Source organism: Eubalaena glacialis, chromosome 7, assembly GCF_028564815.1.
Source record: "Eubalaena glacialis isolate mEubGla1 chromosome 7, mEubGla1.1.hap2.+ XY, whole genome shotgun sequence".
NCBI classification, from domain to species: Eukaryota; Metazoa; Chordata; class Mammalia; order Artiodactyla; family Balaenidae; genus Eubalaena; species Eubalaena glacialis.
The window spans coordinates 69,140,199-69,159,576 of NC_083722.1; the positions used below are offsets into that span (position 1 = coordinate 69,140,199).

General features: G+C 46.7%; 1 non-coding gene across 1 annotated transcript; it reads left to right on the top strand.

Annotated features, from left to right (window-relative positions):
- Positions 1-1,997: 1,997 nt before the first annotated feature.
- TRNAW-CCA (transfer RNA tryptophan (anticodon CCA)) lies at positions 1,998-2,069 on the top strand. Its single transcript has one exon. It is a non-coding gene; the product is annotated as a tRNA-Trp (tRNA).
- Positions 2,070-19,378: the final 17,309 nt, after the last annotated feature.

Genomic DNA, 19,378 nt, shown 5'->3' on the forward strand with positions numbered 1-19,378 from the left:
CTTCTTTCTACCCAGGAGGAAATCTGTCCAGATTTTGGAGGTTTTTCATTTATTTGCATTTCTTTTTTCCTTTCCATATACATTTCTCCCTGTTCAATTAATAGAATTGTTGTGTGTATTGAACTTTCCTGTGGATATCATACTGCAAAAATTCATTTGCAAATTGCTTTCTTTTGATCAATCTTATATTTGTGGAATTAATCCATATTGATTCATGTAGCTCTAGTTCATTCCTTTTCACTGCTATGTGAATTCCATTATAGATATGACAATTTATTTCTCCTCTGGATGGATGTTGGAAGTTGCCAATATTTTACTATTATAAATAATACTTCTATGATTGTTAAAAGAAAAAAAGAATATGATGGGTTGTTATTACTGTGCAGCTGGGATGTTCCAAGGCTTGACCAATAAACTGGGGGTGGGATCCCCTGTCACCACTTGACACCTAAAAAAATAATCACACCCAGCAATTTGGCAGCTGAGCCCATCGGAAGTGTCAACTGTGCCAGGAGGACACACCAGCCCTCAACAGAGAGGTCCCTGGAGAAGAAGAAGACAGAAAATCAAGGACGTGATGTGGTAGCTGACAGATTTGCACAAGTGCCCTGCCACTTCCAGAGCTAATGGGGTGGGGAAAGAATCTGCAGAAACAGGAAGTCCTGCAAGAGAGCAAGGAAACACACACACACACACACACACATACACGCATATTATCCAAACCCAGGGAGGGGCTCTCATTTTCTTTAAAGGCCAGAAGCCAATTAACCCTTGGCAGATCCACAGAGAGCTTAGAACACAGCCCAGTAAAGATTAGGGCAGGTGCACCGAGGGGCAGATGGCGGGATGGAGCAGGTGAGCTCAGGACCACTCAGGACAGGAATGCTCCACAGCCCATGAACCTTCTCACCTGCCAGGCCCTGGGCTCCACTTCCCACACTGGCACACTGCTCTCAGATGCTGCTCATTCTTGAGTAGGCAGCAGTGTGAACCACTGGATGGAAAGAGTTTAAGTGGCTTGCCCAAGTCACGGTGGAGCTCCTGGCAGAGCTGACTCCCAAGTCTCCCGCTCCAGGCTGCCTATCAGAAATGCAAGGGCGGGTTATCTGGGTGGCTCTGCTTAGGGAATATCAGAAATTGCCAGCACCTGGAGTGGGGAGTAACGTAAAAAGAACTAATATTTGTTCATCACCTACGGTGTATCAGGTACAGGCTCTATATTAACTAATTTATCCTCACAGCTTCATGAGGATGATATTTCTGTTAATCAAATAACATCTATAAAGGTTCTTATATGGTGTATCACGCAGAAGAAAATGCCCGCAGATGTTTGGTTATCTGCCCTATTGCCCCGTGTTACAAATCATGCAACCCAAGAGGGTATAAGCAACTTAACCAAAGTCACACAGCTAAGTGGAGTTTCGACCTCAGGTCCACCAGGCTCCATGTTCTGCATTCTTTCCATTATGCTGCACTGCCTGAGAAGTTGCTGGAAAAGGAACAGGCTGGGCTCTGGTGTAAAACAGAGAACTCCCACTTGCAAGGTATTTGGGTAAGGTATTTCTAATATGTACCTGTGATGGCCTTAGGAATCTTTCCATCTTTAGGTAAGAAGAGTGTACTGGGTTGGATAGTATCCTCCCCCAAATTCATGTTCCTCCCAGAATCCCAGAATGTGACCTCATTTAGAAATAGGATCATTGCAGATGTTATTAGTTAAGATGAGGTCACACTTGAGTAGGGTGAGCCTTTAATCCAATATGACTGGTGTCCTTAGAATAAGAGAATAGATACAGGGGGGAATCCATGGGATGACGGAGGCAGAGATTGGAGTGATGAGAGAGCATGGCCCTGCCTACACCTTGATATTGGACTTTGGTCCCCAGAACTGTGAGAGAATACAGTTCTGTTGTTTAAGCCACCCAGTCTTTGGTAATTTGTCATGGCAGTCCTGGGAAGTTAATACAAAAAGCACTTAGGAAATTTACAGAGGGAATTCCCTGGTGGTCCAGTGGTTAGGACTCCAAGCTTCCAATGCCGGGGCCCGGGTTCAATCCCTGGTCGGGGAACTAAGATCCTGCAAGCCGTGTGGCGTGGCCAAAAAATTTTTTTAAATATATATATACACATATATAAAGAACTTTACACAGTGACTGGTCTCAAAGCATTGCCATCATCGCCTCGCATCAAATGAAGAAAACTATTTTTAAACTGTGGGACTTGAGGGAGGAAGTCTTCATGTACCAAGGGACATTTGGGTCTATGTGCTCATGCTGAATTTCCATCACAGATGCATCGATGTCTCTCGAGCACGCACACTCACACGTACCCTCCCTCCCCTCCTTTCTGCACAGACAATTCAGAGCAACCACAATCCACTCAATGGGGCTGTCCTAGCCTTTCTGGATGAGGTTGGGGTGGAAGGGTGATTTTATCAGCAGCCATTTCCTGCACTGGCGTGAGGTATCAGGGTGCAGGTGGGGTGACACTTCCTAGGCATTTTCACCCTCACCTGGAGAGAATTAGAAGAATCATCATCCTTTGTCCATGCAGGCATTAACTCCTCAACCACATTTATCGTCCATAAATAAATAACAGTTATGAAATAAACAAATAACAGTTATGATTCTTATTCTAAATCAGTATTTCTCAATCTTAGCAGTTTATAGAATTATAGGGGAATTTAAAAAACATCAGGGTCAGAATCCCACTCCAGACCAATGAAATCTGAATCTGAGTTTTTTGCAAATTCCCCCATGTGATTCTAATGTGCAGCTAAGGTGGAGAACCACTGTTCTGGATCTTTGCTGCTGGAAATGTGGTCATGCACCAAAGCACTGACACCACCTGGGAGCTAGTTAGAAATGCATAATCCTGGCCCTACTCTGGATCCGACTGCATTTTGACAAGAGCCCAGGTGATCTGTGTGCACGTTACATCTGCAAGCCCTGAGCGAGACTGACCCTTCCTTCTGTCGCCTCGGGTGAGAAGGAGAATCCCTTTGGTATCCAACACCGAGCGGGGGGGGGGGGGTCCAGTTTTTCTCAGAGATGATGTTCAAGCTATTTAATAACAACACTGGCCATAGGCAGCTGGGACAGCAGTAACACTGAGCCCTGGATGAATGTCAATTCTGGTCTTACTATTAATACTCTAGTTCTTAGAGCTTCCTGTCTTGGCTACTGTGATTGTAACAATATCTCAACCTCTGGGGCCTCTCTGCGGGGAGAGGCTGCAACAGGCACCACTGGGGTGGCTTCTCGGCTCCCAAAAGTCCCCTTGCTTTGGAAGCAGCATCAGCACACAGGGGCCGGGCCCTCACTGGCTGGTGGGGGCAGGGGGTGTGCCGATTAACCACAACTCTCTTCCAAATTCTGAACAAATTCTAGAAATACAGACAGAATTTTTAAATAGCGCCATTTTAGCACATTTGGGCAAAGCTAGAATAGAGGACATAGGTTTAACAAATGAATGAACCCAGGAGGACAACACCAGAAAATGACGTTTTTCTCTCCCACCACTGCCCCTGCAAACCCGTACTGCTGACTGTTGACTCATTCTTCCCTACGTGGAAACCCCACACCTTTCTGAGTCACACTTGGTTGTTAATACTCTTTTTTTTAAACGTATTTTTAAAAGTTCAGTCCAATAAAATATCAAAGCATCGATCTCTTATCCACTTAACGCTTCCTGGTCCTCCAACCTGGGCCTCCTCTGGCTGAGGAAACTGTCCTGGGGGAGGGGAGTGGGTGGCTTCTCCTCCTCATCCTTCCCTTCTCTCCTCCCCACTCACTCTGCTGCCCTTCTTCCTCCAGGGCTGGGTTCAGATGGGGAGGAAAGGTGGAGAGCAGAGAGGGTCTATCAGGGCTGCTCTGGTCCCAGCCTGGCACTGATGCCCTCCGTGTGGCAGTGCATGAGGCTGCCTTTTTCCCATGGAGCGTTTCTGTGGATTTCTTTAGAAACTCCCACCACTGACCTGGGTGATACCTTCCCAGGTAGCCCACCTCTTGCTCTGCCACAGAGACACCTCACCTTGAGGACTTCACAGGCATGAGAAGGCTACCATCCGAATCTTCGGATTCCAGGAGACATAGTCTAGTTCTCCAAGGGATTCTCTTGAAATTTTCCTTTAATGGCTTCAAACGTCAAAGAAGCAGAAGGGGGTGGGCCCCGGGGAGAGGAGGGAAGTACTCCAGGCTCCCTGAACTCTGTTTCTAAACACATCCTCTCCGTCCACTGCAGGTGCTATGGATGCCCAGGCCTGTGTGCTCTCAGCCAACCTGAGTTCATCTCACCTATGGTGGGAAGTTCCTGGAGGACCAGAAGCTTCCTCCCTCTGGCTCTCTGCCTCAGGGCTGGAAGCGCCAGGATTTAACAACCCAGGGGCAACGCTTAATCAGTGGAGAATGGGGTCAGCGCCGAGATGCCTCAGCTCCCAGTTGTCGGTGGGACGATTGTGATGTTAGTTCTGCACAGTCTCTCAGAGCAGGGCAGGGACTAGGACAAGGCAAGAGATGCACCAGGGTGCAAAATTTTAGACGGCACCTACCAGGGTCATGCGAGAGTGGGTCCCTCCTTAATTTGGCACGCTGAGTGCGTCACCCGAGTCCTGGCCCTGTCTCAGAGGGTCCCCAGTGGGATTAGGCCTCAGGTCCTCACAGCAGAAGCTACTCAGTAACATCGGGTCAGTTTCTTTCCCTTCCTTGTTTCACGTCCTGACTTCCTCATCCCTGCTGCCTGGAACTGAGGTAGGGGATATATAGGCCCCAGGCTGAGCAGCTGCAGCTGGTCTCCTGCTGGTGCTTCAGATGTGATACCAGCGGGAGCATTGGGCCCTGATTGGGTGCATTCTCATGGATTTCCTGGCCTGACACATGCTCAGAGAAGGTCCTCAGTCTAGGGGAAGGACAAAAGGAGGGAGAAGATGCCAGCTGGAATCCATCTTGGCTGAGAGATGCGTGCCCACACCAGGACCAGATATGGAGACGATTGGCCAGGAAAAAAACTGGAAGACTGCCCCTATTTAAGCAACCTAAGCTGTCCCATTGCACAAAACTCACTCCAAGTTCACCTGTGTGTTCCTTCACATGCTTCTAATAAACACATATCTTTTTCACAATCTTGGTCTCTTTGCTGAATTCTTTCTTCAAAGAAGACAAGAACCGAGGTCCTTCTTCCAGCTTTTCACCACCAAAATCAGAACCACCTCCCAATAAACTACCTACACCCGAATCCTTGTCTCAGGTCTGCTTCTTGGGAACCCAAGACCATTTCCCGTGTCTCCTTATCAACTGTCACCTCATCTACCATTGAGGTGGTGGGAGTGAAGTTCACAGGATTGGGTATTTTAGCCAATCCTGCCTTTAGGCATCAGTCTCCCTGACCATAAACTGGCTCCTCCCTGGCGGCAGCCCTCCCTTCCCCTGTGGCCCCGAGCCTGTCATGCTGCCAGCAGCACAAACAAACCCAACAGATGGGATAGTCCTGGCAACACTGGAGCCCTGCTTCCCACTGGGAACAGAATTACATCATAAGTGGTCTTCCCTCAGTTTTAAGAAATAAGCCCCCACACACAAAAATTAACCTTAACAACAAATGGAAACACTCCAAATGCCCAGCAGTAGAGGATTAGTTAAATTATAGTATATCCATACAATGGAATACATGGGCATTCAAAACGATATTGTACCTCTATTCTTATTGATCCTGATGAATTTTCATAACATTAAATGATACAAAGATTAAAAAAAAAGAAAGAAAGAAAGAAAGAGGCCCATAGAGGAGAGGTGGGCCGAGACCAGGAGGGGAGTTTTCACATAGATTTCAGTGCTCTGCCTTTAGCTCCCTCCTTCCTGGCATTCCTGCTCCCACAGCTTCCAGTTGCTCTGGCAGCCCTGAGTTCTGACCTGTCTCTCAGCCCAGAACACAAGATGCCAGCGTGACAGAAGTAGGCACAAACCCCCGTGTCATCATGCCTACCCATGAAACAGGGCTGTGGTCTGGAGACTGTGGGAGCAGAGGAGAAAGTGTGGGTACAATTTACACTAGAGGAAGGATGTGGGCTTTGGGCCCAGAAGGTGACACATGCGATTATGATTTTGTAGAAAACGAGGAATTCAGGGAAGGGATTATTTTAGAGTCCTGGTGTGGTGTTACTGCTACACCAAGAAAACCAATTCCATCTTAGCAGCTGCTTTCTTGGGTCACTCCCGGCACCAAATGTTGCAAGTTGGGTTCCCCAGAAGCAGACTCTGAGAGGGAGATGAGGGTGCAGGGAGTTGATTAAGGGGTGCCCTTGGGGTCAACATCTGTGAGAGGGAGTAGAGGGAAGCAAGAACTGGGGAGACAGAGAGGTGAAGCTCTGAAGGCCTCAGCTCACCCTCCCAGGGAGCTCTGAAACTGGAATGACCCTTCTGAGATGCCTCGAATTTGGGTTGAGAAAGTTGGGCCTTTATAACCTGGTGTAGATCAGTCATTTGATGCAGGCTAGACCTTTGGCTAGGGGGCTTTCTTCAGCCAAAACAATTCCTGAGACGGCTGACAGCAGGGGGCCACCTGCCCGCAGCACTCCCAGAAGCTGGGGGAATAAGTCCTTCAGTCTGAAGGGAGACCAGGGGCACATCCCAATGTCCACTGCAGTCCTTTCCACCCGGGGTCAATCTCTGCCGCCGGACAACAAGCTCCTTAAGGAAGACGGCAGAGGGAACGGCTCAGAGACCACCTTCACATCTCACAATGGACATAACAACAACTATGCCTTGGGCCACATTTGTTGATGGGTGGACAATCTGCTTCCTCTGACTTCAATGAGCCTGCATTCTAAGAAAAACAGCCCTGGTGTTGGCATGCAGGTAGGAATCTTTGTTAAATAGAGAAAGTCACTATTACTGAGCCCTTCTGAAGTGCTGGTTCCAGTTCTTCCGGTTGAGCTGGCTTGTGGGCTCGATTTCCTCAGGATGAGAAACTGAAGGAGGGGGCAGGAGAGGAAGTGGAGGAGGATGGCTGAGGCCTGGAGGGGTGAAGGGGGTGAGCATGGCAGGGAGATGCACAGGGGGCAAAGAGACCAGGAAGGCACCAGTGAAAACTCAACCAGCATTGAAAATAGGACCAAGGTCTCGGGGAGCAGAAAGGAGGCTGATTCAGGGAACCTCCCGCCATCTCTCTCTCTCACACTCACCCACCTGAACCTCAGCTCTCCTAAGCCCACCGTCTGTCTGCTCCACTCAGCAGCTCCTGGTTGAAACACACAATACCTCCTGCCCAGTTGCACTTAGTTCCTGACAACAAGCCTCAAGCTGGCTTTCCTCATTGCCGGGCGATTCTACTCAATGTCCCTGATCAACTCAGCCTCCCAGCCTCCCAAACAACCATTTCACCCCGATACTGTGTCCCCATTCTCAGCCAATCAATGGTCTTGCTTCTGATTTCACTGAAAAACTAGAATCAATCAAAACAGCTGTTTCACACACTGCCACCCCTTACTCAAGTTCAGTCTGTGTCAGGAGGCTCAGTCCGTGGACCTCTCCTCCTCTCTGTCCACCCAACTAGGTGCAGTCACTCATTCCCATGGCTTTAATACCATCAACAGGCTGGTCATGCCCACATTAATTTCTCTAGTCTAGCCTGTATTTCTTTCTTGAACTTGATTTGTACACGCAGTAGCCTACTCGACAGTTCCATTTGATGCATCTAAGTGAAATGTATCCCACATAAAACTCTTGATTCACCTTCCACAACCCTGGTGGAATTTGCCTCTGGATGAATGACATCTACATCCCCAGTTGCTCAAGCCAAAAACATAATCCACTAACTCCTCTCTTTGCCTCACCCTGCACTTCCAATCCATTAGCACGTCTTGTTGCTTCCACCTTCAAAATATATCCGAATCCACAGCATCTCTCACTCGAACTGCAGTGATAGCTTCCTCACTCTCCCCAGTCACTCATTCCTTGACAATCCCCACCCGGGTGACACTGTCTACTTTCTGGTCCGTCCTGCACAGGCTATTTCCCGGGGAGGTAGTGTAAGGCAGGGGTGAGGGGACACACACGGGAGCCAGATGGCCTAATTCAAAACCCTACCTGTGATTAGCCATACGCCCTTGGGCAAAATTACTCAACCTCCTTCTTCCTCACATTCCTCACTTGTAATGGGAATAACAAATATGGATTTCCCTCATAGAACTCTTATGAAAATTAAAGGGAGTCCTCTTCCCTAATAGCTCAAAATTGTAATCATTTACTAAGCACCTGTGAGAGTCCAGGCTTCCTGCTCAGCCCAGTACACATTCCCGTTTCTCAAACTGGATACACATATACCTGGTGACAAGTGACAATGGGCCAGAGGCACTCTAAGCCACAAGATAAACGTAAAAAAAGAAATCTTGAATATGGTTGACAATGGAGAAAGACGGTTCCAGGAAAAGGGACCAATTGTGTAATGTTGTGGAAGGAATAACAGCAAGGACTTAATTAATACTGACTGTGCCAGGCATTGTTCTAGGAGCTTTACAAATGTCAGTTTACTTAATTTTATAACAGCTCTATGAAGCAAGTCCGTTATTATGCCTGTTTTATAAGTGAAGAACATGAGGGAGTGGAGGTTGAGTAACTTGCTGAGGTCACCTGGCTAATCCAGACAGGAATGTGAATCAGGCAGCGTGGCTCCAGCGTGGGTCCCTCTAACGTCCACCTTACAGGGCCTTGCTGTGAACAGCTGCCAGGGGACAGACATGAAAGGACACAGGTTTCACCAGAAATGAGTGACTGGAAAGAGACAAATGGATAAGAAAAGATATGGGAATGAAGAATCACAGCTTCAGGTGCTCTCAACCTGGGCTTGAATCCCAGCTCAGCCACATTCCACCTGTGGGACCTTGTGACCCAGTACACAAGTTTCTCACCTGTAAAATGAGTTCATAGCTATGTCTTAGGCTGTTGGGTACAGAAAAAGCACCCACTGCTTATTAACCATGCTGCTTCTTTAGGATCTTCTTCCTGTTATTACAAAAGAGTTGAGTTCTTCTAGATCCTGATTTTCTGTCTAGTTGCTTTACCTACTGTTGAGGGAGGGTTGTTAAGTCCACAATTACCATTGTTGATGTGTCTTTTTTTCCTTTAGTTCTATCAGGTTTTGCTTCATATATTTTTCAGCTCTGTTGACTGGTGCATACACATTTACAGATGCTATGATAAAAGGGTCAATCCACCAAGAAGATATAGCATCTGTAAATGTGTATTTACAGACACAGCAACAATGATAGTGTGGACTTTAACAACCCTCCCTCAACAACAGATAAAGCAACTAGACAGAAAATCAGGATCTAGAAGAACTCAACTCTACCATTGACTAACAGGATCTAATTGACATTTATAGAATACCCAACAACAGCAGAATACACATTCTTTTTAAGTGTTCAAAGATCAAATACTAATAGAGACCATATCCTGGGCCATAAAATAAACCTCAACAAATTTAAAAGAATTTAAATCATACAGAGTGTATTCTCTGACCATAATGGAAATTAACTAGAAATCAATAACAGAAAAATTTCCAAACACTTGGAAAGTAAACAACACACTTCTGAATAACCCATGGGTCAAAGAGAAAGTCTCAAGGGAAGTTACACACACACACACACACACACACACACACACTGAATTGAGTTATTTTCAGTACCATTCAGGCTAACGGCATGATTTGCAGAGGGTCAACATTGTTCTAATAGATAATACTGATCACAGCCAATGTATTGAACACTCCAACTTGGTACACTACATACATGGTCACATATAGTGTCCCATTTAATTATCACCAAAACTCTAAGAAGAATGGGTTTCTACTATTATTCCCACTTTGTTAATGAGGAAGCAGAAGCTTAAATCAGCTAAGTAACTTGTCCAAGGTCACAGAGCTAATAAATGGCAAGATCAGCTTAAACCCAGGCACCAAAGCTCTGTGAAAATGTTAGGTTTCAGGGAACACCAGGGAACCTGCTACAGATCACAACCCTACCCTAACCAACTCCTTTATAACTAAGTCATATCTCAACACTCTTACCAAAACACTGCCCACCATCTGGTGAGGAATAGGCTTTCTCTTCAGCCCCTGATAACTGCCAGGAGGTGGGAAATTCAAAGAAGGGAGAGGAGGACCACAGAGTCCTTCACATGAGCAGGAGAGATGTAGAAATCTCTGAGGTCATAAATGCTAATACCTCTCCAGGTATGAGTCAGAGGGTTCACTGAGAACATCAAAATAGCTTCATTTCCAGAAAAACAGCAGAACAGAAATAAAAATAGCTTTCTGACCTATGAAATACGGAAAAGTTCATATGTTTTTTCTAGGGTCGGGGGGAACAGTGGTATGCAGGGGATTTTAAAATTGTACTTAATTTTTACTTTTAGCCCTATAATATATGCAAAAAATTTAAACAGTATTCAAAGTTCATAACAAAATATAGCTGTCCCTTGTCCCCCCTCAAACTAGCCCCCCACTCCAAAAAGGATCACCAAAGATACTTTTAGTTGTTTTTCCCCCTCTGGTATTTACCATCAAAATTTCTAAATAGTAGGCTTATCCTGCTATTTCTCAATTCATAACTTTTATTTTCTGTTGATTTGCTGTTGAAGAAGTTGAGGATTTAGTTCTCTTACCCTTCCCACCTCCTTTAAGCTCATATAACGTTTCAGAAAGATGGCTCCCAGGTCCTCATAGTTGACAACACACTGTATACAGACTTCTAGGTCCTAGGGGTTTTTTCATGTCATTGAAAACTTCCTCATAAATGCCATTTTAATGCATAATACCTCATCATACAGAAGTCTCTAACTTTTTTCAACTGCTTCCTTATTTTGGAATTTGGGATTTGGATTGATTTCAATTTTTTTTCTATCGTAAATAATGTTGTAAAAGTACACTTGAACATACATTTTAAAAACATGTTTCAACATCTCCTGGGGATTCTTAAATGTGGAATTAACGAATCAAAGTACATATATGTGGTCAACTATGAGGGGAAAAATGGCCACAGAAAATACACTGGATGGTGTTAAGATCAAATACAGAATAAAAATAGAGAGTTAACTCTCCTTGTTGCAAATAAGGGAGGAGACTTTTCTCCCCCTCCCTTTTGTTTCAGAATTTCTTTGTTCTTTTCAAATGTACATAAATCTTTATAATGACCTCATAACTGAGGATCATTTCCTGAGGACCTGGGAGCCATCTTTCTGAAATGCAAACCATCTCCCAGTTTCTGTGGGAGGATAAGAACCTAACTTTGGTAGTCTCTGTTCCAATTTGCAATAAGAAGTTTGTTTCTCCTCTGATTAAAACCAACACAAGGGGTCTCCCCGATTACTTAGGTAAATTTGGAACCAACTACGTGTGACAAAAGGTACTGCTCCTCTTACTAGGGGACTAGTTATTGTTCACCTTGAGAAAGTGTGTGTAATGGGCTGTATCTGCTTGGCTATGTAGGGGGGTGCGATTACTTTCCATCTTTGCAATCTCTTTGCGGGTTGTCTGTTATGCGATCACATTCTGGTTTAATATAGTATATTCAATAATAAAACTGCTTTCTTCCTCTGCTACCTTTGTGGAGAAGTTTTCTGGGTTGGGAGAAGATTTTGCTTTTGTAAACTATATTCTCTCTGTAACTGAGCAGGACCCTGTGGGGCCTTCCCAGGACAGACCCCTCCCCGCAAGTCCTCTGCTTTAGTTCCCCTCTGAAGTACCTAGATAACAGTATTTGCTGCACATTTCCTGAGTGGTTTTACGATGCTAAAACCACCACCAAATGGAAGAAGTTAACTACTTGATGACCATGAACACGTAGATGACCATGAACACGTAGGCCCCAGACCTACTGGAGCCTGAGGATTGATAATGTTAGCTCCTGTGACACCACCCTGTTACCTCACCATCAGCCAATCAGAGAATTGTGCACGAGCTGATCACATACCCCTCAACGCCCCCTCCCTCACCTGGGCTTTAAAAATGCCTCCCTGAAACCCATCATGGAGTTCAGGTTTTTTGAGCACTAGCTGCCCCAGACTCCTTGTCTGGCATCTTATGATAAACACTGCACTTTCCTTCACCACAACCCAGTGTCAGTAGATTGGCTTTACTGCACAGGAGCCAGGGGACCCAAGTTTGGTTCGGTAACACCTCAACAATGGCACTCTGCCATAATGATATTAACAATGGTCCGTGGATGGAGTGGAATCCCACCTGTTAATAAGCTGTCAACTCATTGCTATGATTCGTTTTTTATACCAGAGAGTGAAAGTTTGTGTGTGCACCTGGCGTTGGAAATCTCAGGCTTAGCACCCCATCCTGCTGCTCTTCAGACCCTCTTTCAAAGTATGACCGTTTCATCCTTTTCAATCTTTTGTTTGTTTCGTAGTTCCTAAACGTTAGAGATGGCACTGGACATCTTACCCATGTCTTGTGTTGTCCTCTCCCCTCCCCACTGAGAAACAGCTGCTCATCACACCTTGAAATTGAGGTGATTTTCACCTTCTTCTGTCCTTGAACTTTCAAGCATAGACTATGACAAGTTTCCAAGATGCACCAGCTGCCGCTCCTGATCAGACCCTGTGGGGAAAGAGTTTATTGAGAGAGTCTGCTAGCAAGACAGACAGTACAATCTACTGTGACGTAATTCACAGAAATGATATCCCATCACCTTTGCCACATCCATATTCCATGGTTAGAATCCAGTTGCAGGTCTTGCCCAGCTCAAGAGAAAGGGATCACACAAGGGTGCGAGTAGTAGGAGGGGGGATAATTGGACCATCTTCGAGTCTGCCCACCACAGTCTTCTGAGACTTTTGTTAGACACAGGCTCACGCTTCCTCATTCTGTGTACCACGCCTCCTAACCTTCCTTCATATTTTCTCCCCTTTTGTCCTTCTGCAGTGCATTCTGGTAGTATCTTCAGATCTTTCTTAAAGTTCACAAATTCTTCTTCTCCTGAGTTTAACCTTAACTCATCTGTTGCATTTTATATTTCCAGTCATTTTGTATTTTTTATTTCCAGAATGTCTACTGGTTTTTATATCACACAAACTACTTTCCATGGCCTTGTATTTCATCATATCCCACTATCTTTCTTTATTTCTTTAAACATATTAATATACTCATTTTATAGTCTTTATTTACAATTTCTGTATCCAAAGTCCTCATGGGTCCGGTCTTGAGGTTTGATGTTTTTGGTTAATTCTGATCCATGCTGGCTCAGTTCCATGTGTGTTTTGATTTTTGATTGTGAACTCGTATTACTTGGAATTTTACCTATGGTGATGCCAGACAGCTTCAGTTTACCCCTCTAGAGTAAACCCTTTTCCACCCTGCTCTGCCTATTTGGATCTATTTGGACCACATCAGGTACTTAATCCTCTGGATTCCTTCCTGTGAAGCTGCCTCAGCTTGACTAGGTTCCTCCCTCCAAGATCCCTGCTCCTCTCAAGGTAATCTACTGTACATGACTCCATCCAGTTCTGGAAACCTCTCCTTCCCTTTGTCCTTTTAAGCCTAAAGGTGGTAGCAGTTCATCTTGCCATTATGCTGTGGGAACTAGGTTACTACACTAGTCCCTGTGGTGCCTCTACTTGCCCGTACCTTTGTAAATAGCCCTTTATAAATCAACCATCTGTTTCCATCTCTATGGACCCAGCTGTTTCCATACTGGACCCAGCTTATGTGCCTCCCCAGAACTGCTCAGCCCTGCTGGCCTTCTGAACACTGGCTGCTTCCTAGCCGCAGTGCCCCAGTGGTGGCCCATACGGTCTCTGCCATTGTAAGTCTAGGCTTCCGCCTTCCCAGCCTCAGTTCCTAGTGCTGCTGGTGTGTTAGCCTCCCCAGGGATGACGTGAAGGCTGTAGGGCAGCCTCCGTCATGTCCACCGCACTGGGAGACTTGACAGCTCTGCTTCTAGGTCTGACCTGCCTGCATCCATGGGGCGTCTGGCTTTCCCAGCAGCTGCCCCGAGAGCCCAGGTTACACAACCCAGAAATGTAGGGAAGTGAACGCCCCACAGGGGAAATGTGGACCAAAGAGACTTAAGAGAAGACAAAGAGTTGAGGATTAAACTGCTTGCCCTTTGTCCCTGTAGGTAACTGTTCTAAGAGGCAGAGGTTCCCTGGGTCTCTGGCAGAGGTCCCACATGACCTGGTGACCAGTGTACTTTCTGTGAAGCTGTGGCCAGCTCAGGAACAAACCACTTTATACTGCTTTTCCTCTCTCAGCCTCACTTTCCTTTTTCCTTCACTTTGTTCCCTTGACTCATACATCCCAATACGGCATTACTACACAGGCTTTGCCTCAGCCTCTGCTTTCTAGGGACACAGCTAAGACAGGCATTGAGGGGGCTGCCCTTTGTGGAATCCTGCTTTGTGTGGGCCTCAGACAAGGCTCCCACCCTTCCCAGCCCAGACTTTGTCTCCATCCTCCTTGCTGCAGGGGCACAACCCATGAAGACCAGGCTCCTGGCCTGAGGCACCACAGGGTGCCCAGGGCGACGAAGGCTCCGGCTGCCCTCACCTTTCTGGATTTGCATCCCAGGTCCTGAGGTTTTCCCTTGCTTTTCTGCCACATCGGTATTATATATTTTATTTTATTTTACTGTATTGTATTGTATCCTATTCTATTCTACTCTATTTTATTTTGCCGTGCCGCACGGCATGTGGGATCTTAGTTCCCCGACCAGGGAATGAACCTGCACCCACTGCAGTGGGAGCGCAGTCTTAATCACTGGACCGCCAGGGAAGTCCCCCAGTCATTTATTTTAAAAGGTGTTGTTAAATAATTATCCAGCATCTTAGGTGTTCTGTACCAGGAGGGTGCCCCTAGACTTTCTCATTGCCTATATTACCTGGAAATTCTCTTTCTTTCTCATTTTTTTTTTCTCTACCTCTTCTTTCTTTTCCTCGGCCCACTGTCTTTCATCCCTCCCAGGATTTGACATAGATGTGTCTCTGGAAAGCCTCCAGACTGAATCTCTGGGATTCAAAGTTCTGCACCCCCCGGCCCCAGCCCCAGCTCAGGGTTCCATGTAGTGTATCTACAAGAGAATTTGATAAATCTGCTAGAACTGGGTGGTCAGGCAAACAGCAGGCAAGCACAATAGGTGTATAGCCTGGAGAGGTCCTAGGGAGGATGTGGTCCCTCCGTTTCATCATGCTGAGTGGGAAACGGGCATACACGCGTGGGCTTAGACCTCCAGCCAGCCAGCCCTGCTTCTCACACACAGTTAGAGGGAGGGTTGAAAGAATGACTCGGAAGTGTTTCGAAAATAGCTGTCCATGCCACGGATGGTCAACTTACGCATGGCTCTGACTCACTGTGCAGGGAAGATGCAGTGTGTGCCCTTTGGTCACAGTGAGGCTCCTAATGACATCATCCATGAGCCCCAGTGCCAGCCTGTGTGCCCCATACGAATTGTTCAGGATCGGTTACCCAGCAAACGGAGAGTCAGGGGAAAAGCAGTTGCAAATAAAGACAGAGAAGAATGAGCAGTTTCACGAATCCTCTGTGTGCCAGCTGCCTGCCTTTCTCAAGGTCTGTCTGACTGTTTCTCCAGCCCAGGTGTCACCTGAGCAGGTATCCTTCTGGAGTCTGGTCACCCACAGTGTGGTGTGTCCAACGACCACCCTTGGGATGGGGGTCCTAGGTGCACAGCTGAATTCAAGGACTCTCAAAGCTATTCCGGCAGCTTTTCCATGGGGGCCTCTAGCAAAAAATCCATTCAGTACAGGATTGGGTCTTGGCTCCCTTGTCCAGCTGGCTTGCCCCTTGCCCTGGATGTTCCCTAGGGCCCTGGAGAGCGGCCTAGTGGACCTCATGGCCTCACATTTTTCCTCCCCACTGGGGCTTTTAACTTCTGTGTCCCTCCTCCCTCATTGGATCTCTGCTTCCCTCTGTCTTCAGCAGATTCCTTGTCTGCTCTTGTGCTTTACCATTTTCCTTGTCTTTGGCAAACTCGATGAGTCAATGTCACTGTCGTCTCTGTTGTGTTTTGGTGTGAGGCAGAAGCCTAGCAAAGCAGGGCTTGAGGTGTGCACCCATTGGGTTAAAAGAGGTGCATGACTTCAGGTCTGCCTGCAAAGGGCTCCTGATCGTGCGGGGGCAGGAGGGGTGCTTGGTGAATGGATTCAGCTCTTCTTCTGGAATGTTCCCTCAGAACATACCTTTCAGCCTTTCTCTAGCAGAAGTCCTTTCAAGGCAAGCATTTTCTCTCCTGAAGCCTAGCTTTTGCTCACTCTTGCTCCTGCCTGTCAAACTTATTTTCTGCCAGTGTGTCTGTCTGTCTCTGCACCTGAGTGCTCTCCTCACTGGCTCCTTCCCCCAGAGAGGTGAGGTGAGCAGTGCCTCAGAACAGGGTGCAGGTCCCCAGGTCTCGGCCTGGAGAGGAGGGAGGGTGACACCTGCTGGGCGACTGCTGAGTCCACCCAGCCTTGCACAGCTTCTGGACCCTTCCGAGCAGAACTGCTTCCTGCTCCCACTCTGCCATCTGGTGGGAAGGAACCCCAATCTTGAGGTTCAGTGCCCCCCACCCCTGCACCCAGTGCCTGCACCCACCAGCCGCCTGGCCCCCTGGGTTGTCTCCCCTTGGCCCTGCAGGGGGTCCCCAAGACGAGCACAAACACTTTGAGAGTTTTAGGGCTTGGATACCACATCCCAAGAAGCATGGGATCTCCCAAAGAACAGGGTCAAGCTGGGCTTGTGACCACAGCCCCTCTGAGAGGGACACAGGAAGGGGGGGCCCGCCCTCAGTGAGGAGGAAGGCCCCAGGTGTGCGAACCGCTCCCCCCAGGCCCGGCTTCCCTCAGGCACTCACCACGTGGTGACCTTGGGCAGTGGCCGCCCCTCCCAAGCTGGGGTTGTGCTCCATAGCCTGAGGGTGACCGCGGCTCCCTCGGGAGCTGCCACAGGAAATGACGACAAGGTAAACGTGCAGCTGTCCATGTAGGTCAGGTCAAAATGTTCCTGTAAACCTCCAACAAGACAAATGTCATTCTCTGTTCTGCAACTTTTTATCTCTATAGGGATGGCAAAGTGTTATATCTTTAAAGGTCAGAGTCTTGAGAATGGGCTATCCTATGTATCTCAGGCTATAGGCAACATTCTTAACCGGAAGCAAAAGCAATAGAATACAAAGGTTAAAGTACAAGAAACATCTGATATGGAGTCAGATTTGTTCTTCCCTGTTATAAGGGGAACATGTTGGCAGCAGGACATAGGAGTGGACGGACACAGTCCCTGCGCTCATGATGCTTCTGTTTAATGAGCAGACAGACATCAAACACACTCTATGTCCAAGAGGGTGGTGGTGAAGTGGGACCGGTCCTGTGAAGAGGAAATAAAGGACTGAGAGAATTGATGCAGTGGGAGAACCTAATGCAGCTGAGAGGGTCAGGGGGTCTCTGTGTAGAACCCACTTGCCATCTAAAGAGACAGCCAAGTAGGGAGAGGAGGAGAGGGAGAGGAGGGGAGGGAGGGACCAAGACCAGAAAAAGCTTAGAATCTTAGGAACTGAAATGAGTTCATAGCTGCTGGAGTATACTGTAACATGAGTTTAAACCAAGGGATCCTGCCAACTGAGAAGGGTGGTTCACACAGAAAACGTGCTGCTCCTCTGTTCCCCTGCCACTGGGCTGCAGGAACTTTTCCCTTTGCCCATTTGGCAGAGAGCCAAAGCCTTAAGGTCACCTCTCCCCCACCCCCATCCGCCCCTGGCCGCCTCCAACACCTCACAGAGGGTGGGACAAACAGGTCTTCCCTGTTGGACAGCTCTGAGGAGTGTCTGGCTTCCGATAGATGTCATAAGCACATTCACCAGGACCAAAAGCTTTAGATCAGTGTCTTCCAGTAGTGTCCAACAGCAAGAGCCACACACATAATTTTCTAGTAGTGATTTTAAAAGTAAAGAGAAACAGGTAAAATTAATGTTAACAAAATATTTTAGTAAACCCAATACCTCTAAAATATTATCATTTCAACATGTAATTAATATAAACATTATGAATGAGATATGGTACATTCTTTTTTTTCATGCTGAGTCTTAAAAAAACCTGGTAAATATTTTATACTTACATGACAGTGCAATTGAGACTAGCCACATCACCAGTGCTCCACAGCCACATGTGGCCTGTGACCACTGCATTGGACAGTGCAGCTCTAGACACTGCAATTTTGAAACCATGGCTCCCCAGAGAGACCGGCCCACTGGCACAGAGAAGCTTTAGAAGAATACTCAGGGAGACAGACAGCACTTACAGCAACTAGTGTGGAATTACAAACAGGGTGCTCCCTACTCCAGGGAGATACAACCAGGCTAAGTCGTGAGCTTGGCCTGGAGCATGGCCCAGACCTCCTCTCTGGCAGTGTACCCATCAAACACCCCTCCCCAGTGCCCTGAGTCTACCCTCATCCATCTCTTTTTTTTTAAATTTAATTTAATTTATTTTTTTATACAGCAGGTTCTTATTAGTGATCCATTTTATACACATTAGTGTATATATGTCAGTCCTAATCTCCCAGTTCATCACACCCTCATTCATCTTGCCAATACTTTTTTTTCTCCTCAAAGAACTGAGTGTAACTGGTCTTTCTCTCTTTTTTTTTTTTTTTTTTTAAGTTTTCACCTGTATTATTACCTTCAGATGCTGAAAGAGGACAACAGAGCCAGTGTGATGTGGTAGAAAGAACACTGCCCAGGGCATTAGAGATGGCAGAATCCAGTTCCTGCCCATCTTTTACCAGACCTGTGGTCCATAGTGAGTCACAAGTGTCAGTACAGTGTGGTAAGGAAGAGCTTGGATTCCAAAGTCAGACTGCAGCTCTAGGTCCTGAACTGTGCCCATTTCTGTGCCTTCACATCCTTTCTGTAAAATGGGAACAGTATCAGTGTTGTTTGAGTATTAAACAAGGTAACAATTGCAAAGCACTTAGCACAGAGCTTGGCACATGGTAAACATTAATAACTAGGATGATGATTATTATGTTTTACCTGTTGTTATCTCTGCACCTGTTTTCTTGGTTATAAAGTGGAGATAATCATGCCTCATGAACCTGCTTTATAGGGTTCTGTGAGGCCTACAAGAAATAAAGAATGTGAAAACACTTTATAAAACTGGGAAGCCCTTAACAAGTCCAAAAATTGCTTCTTAGTCCCACAGCCTAGCTGGGGGTCTGACTTTAAACAGCCTTTACAAATTGAGAATTGGGAAGGGGAGTCTGTGTGATACCCGTAGCTCCATCACTGGACGAGGTGAGGCCTAAATGCCCAGCTTCAGCACTCTTTTCCTGGGTAAACTCTGACTTCAGCTCTGTTTTATCATCTCTATGATGGGCTGAGAACACCCAGCTCGTAGGC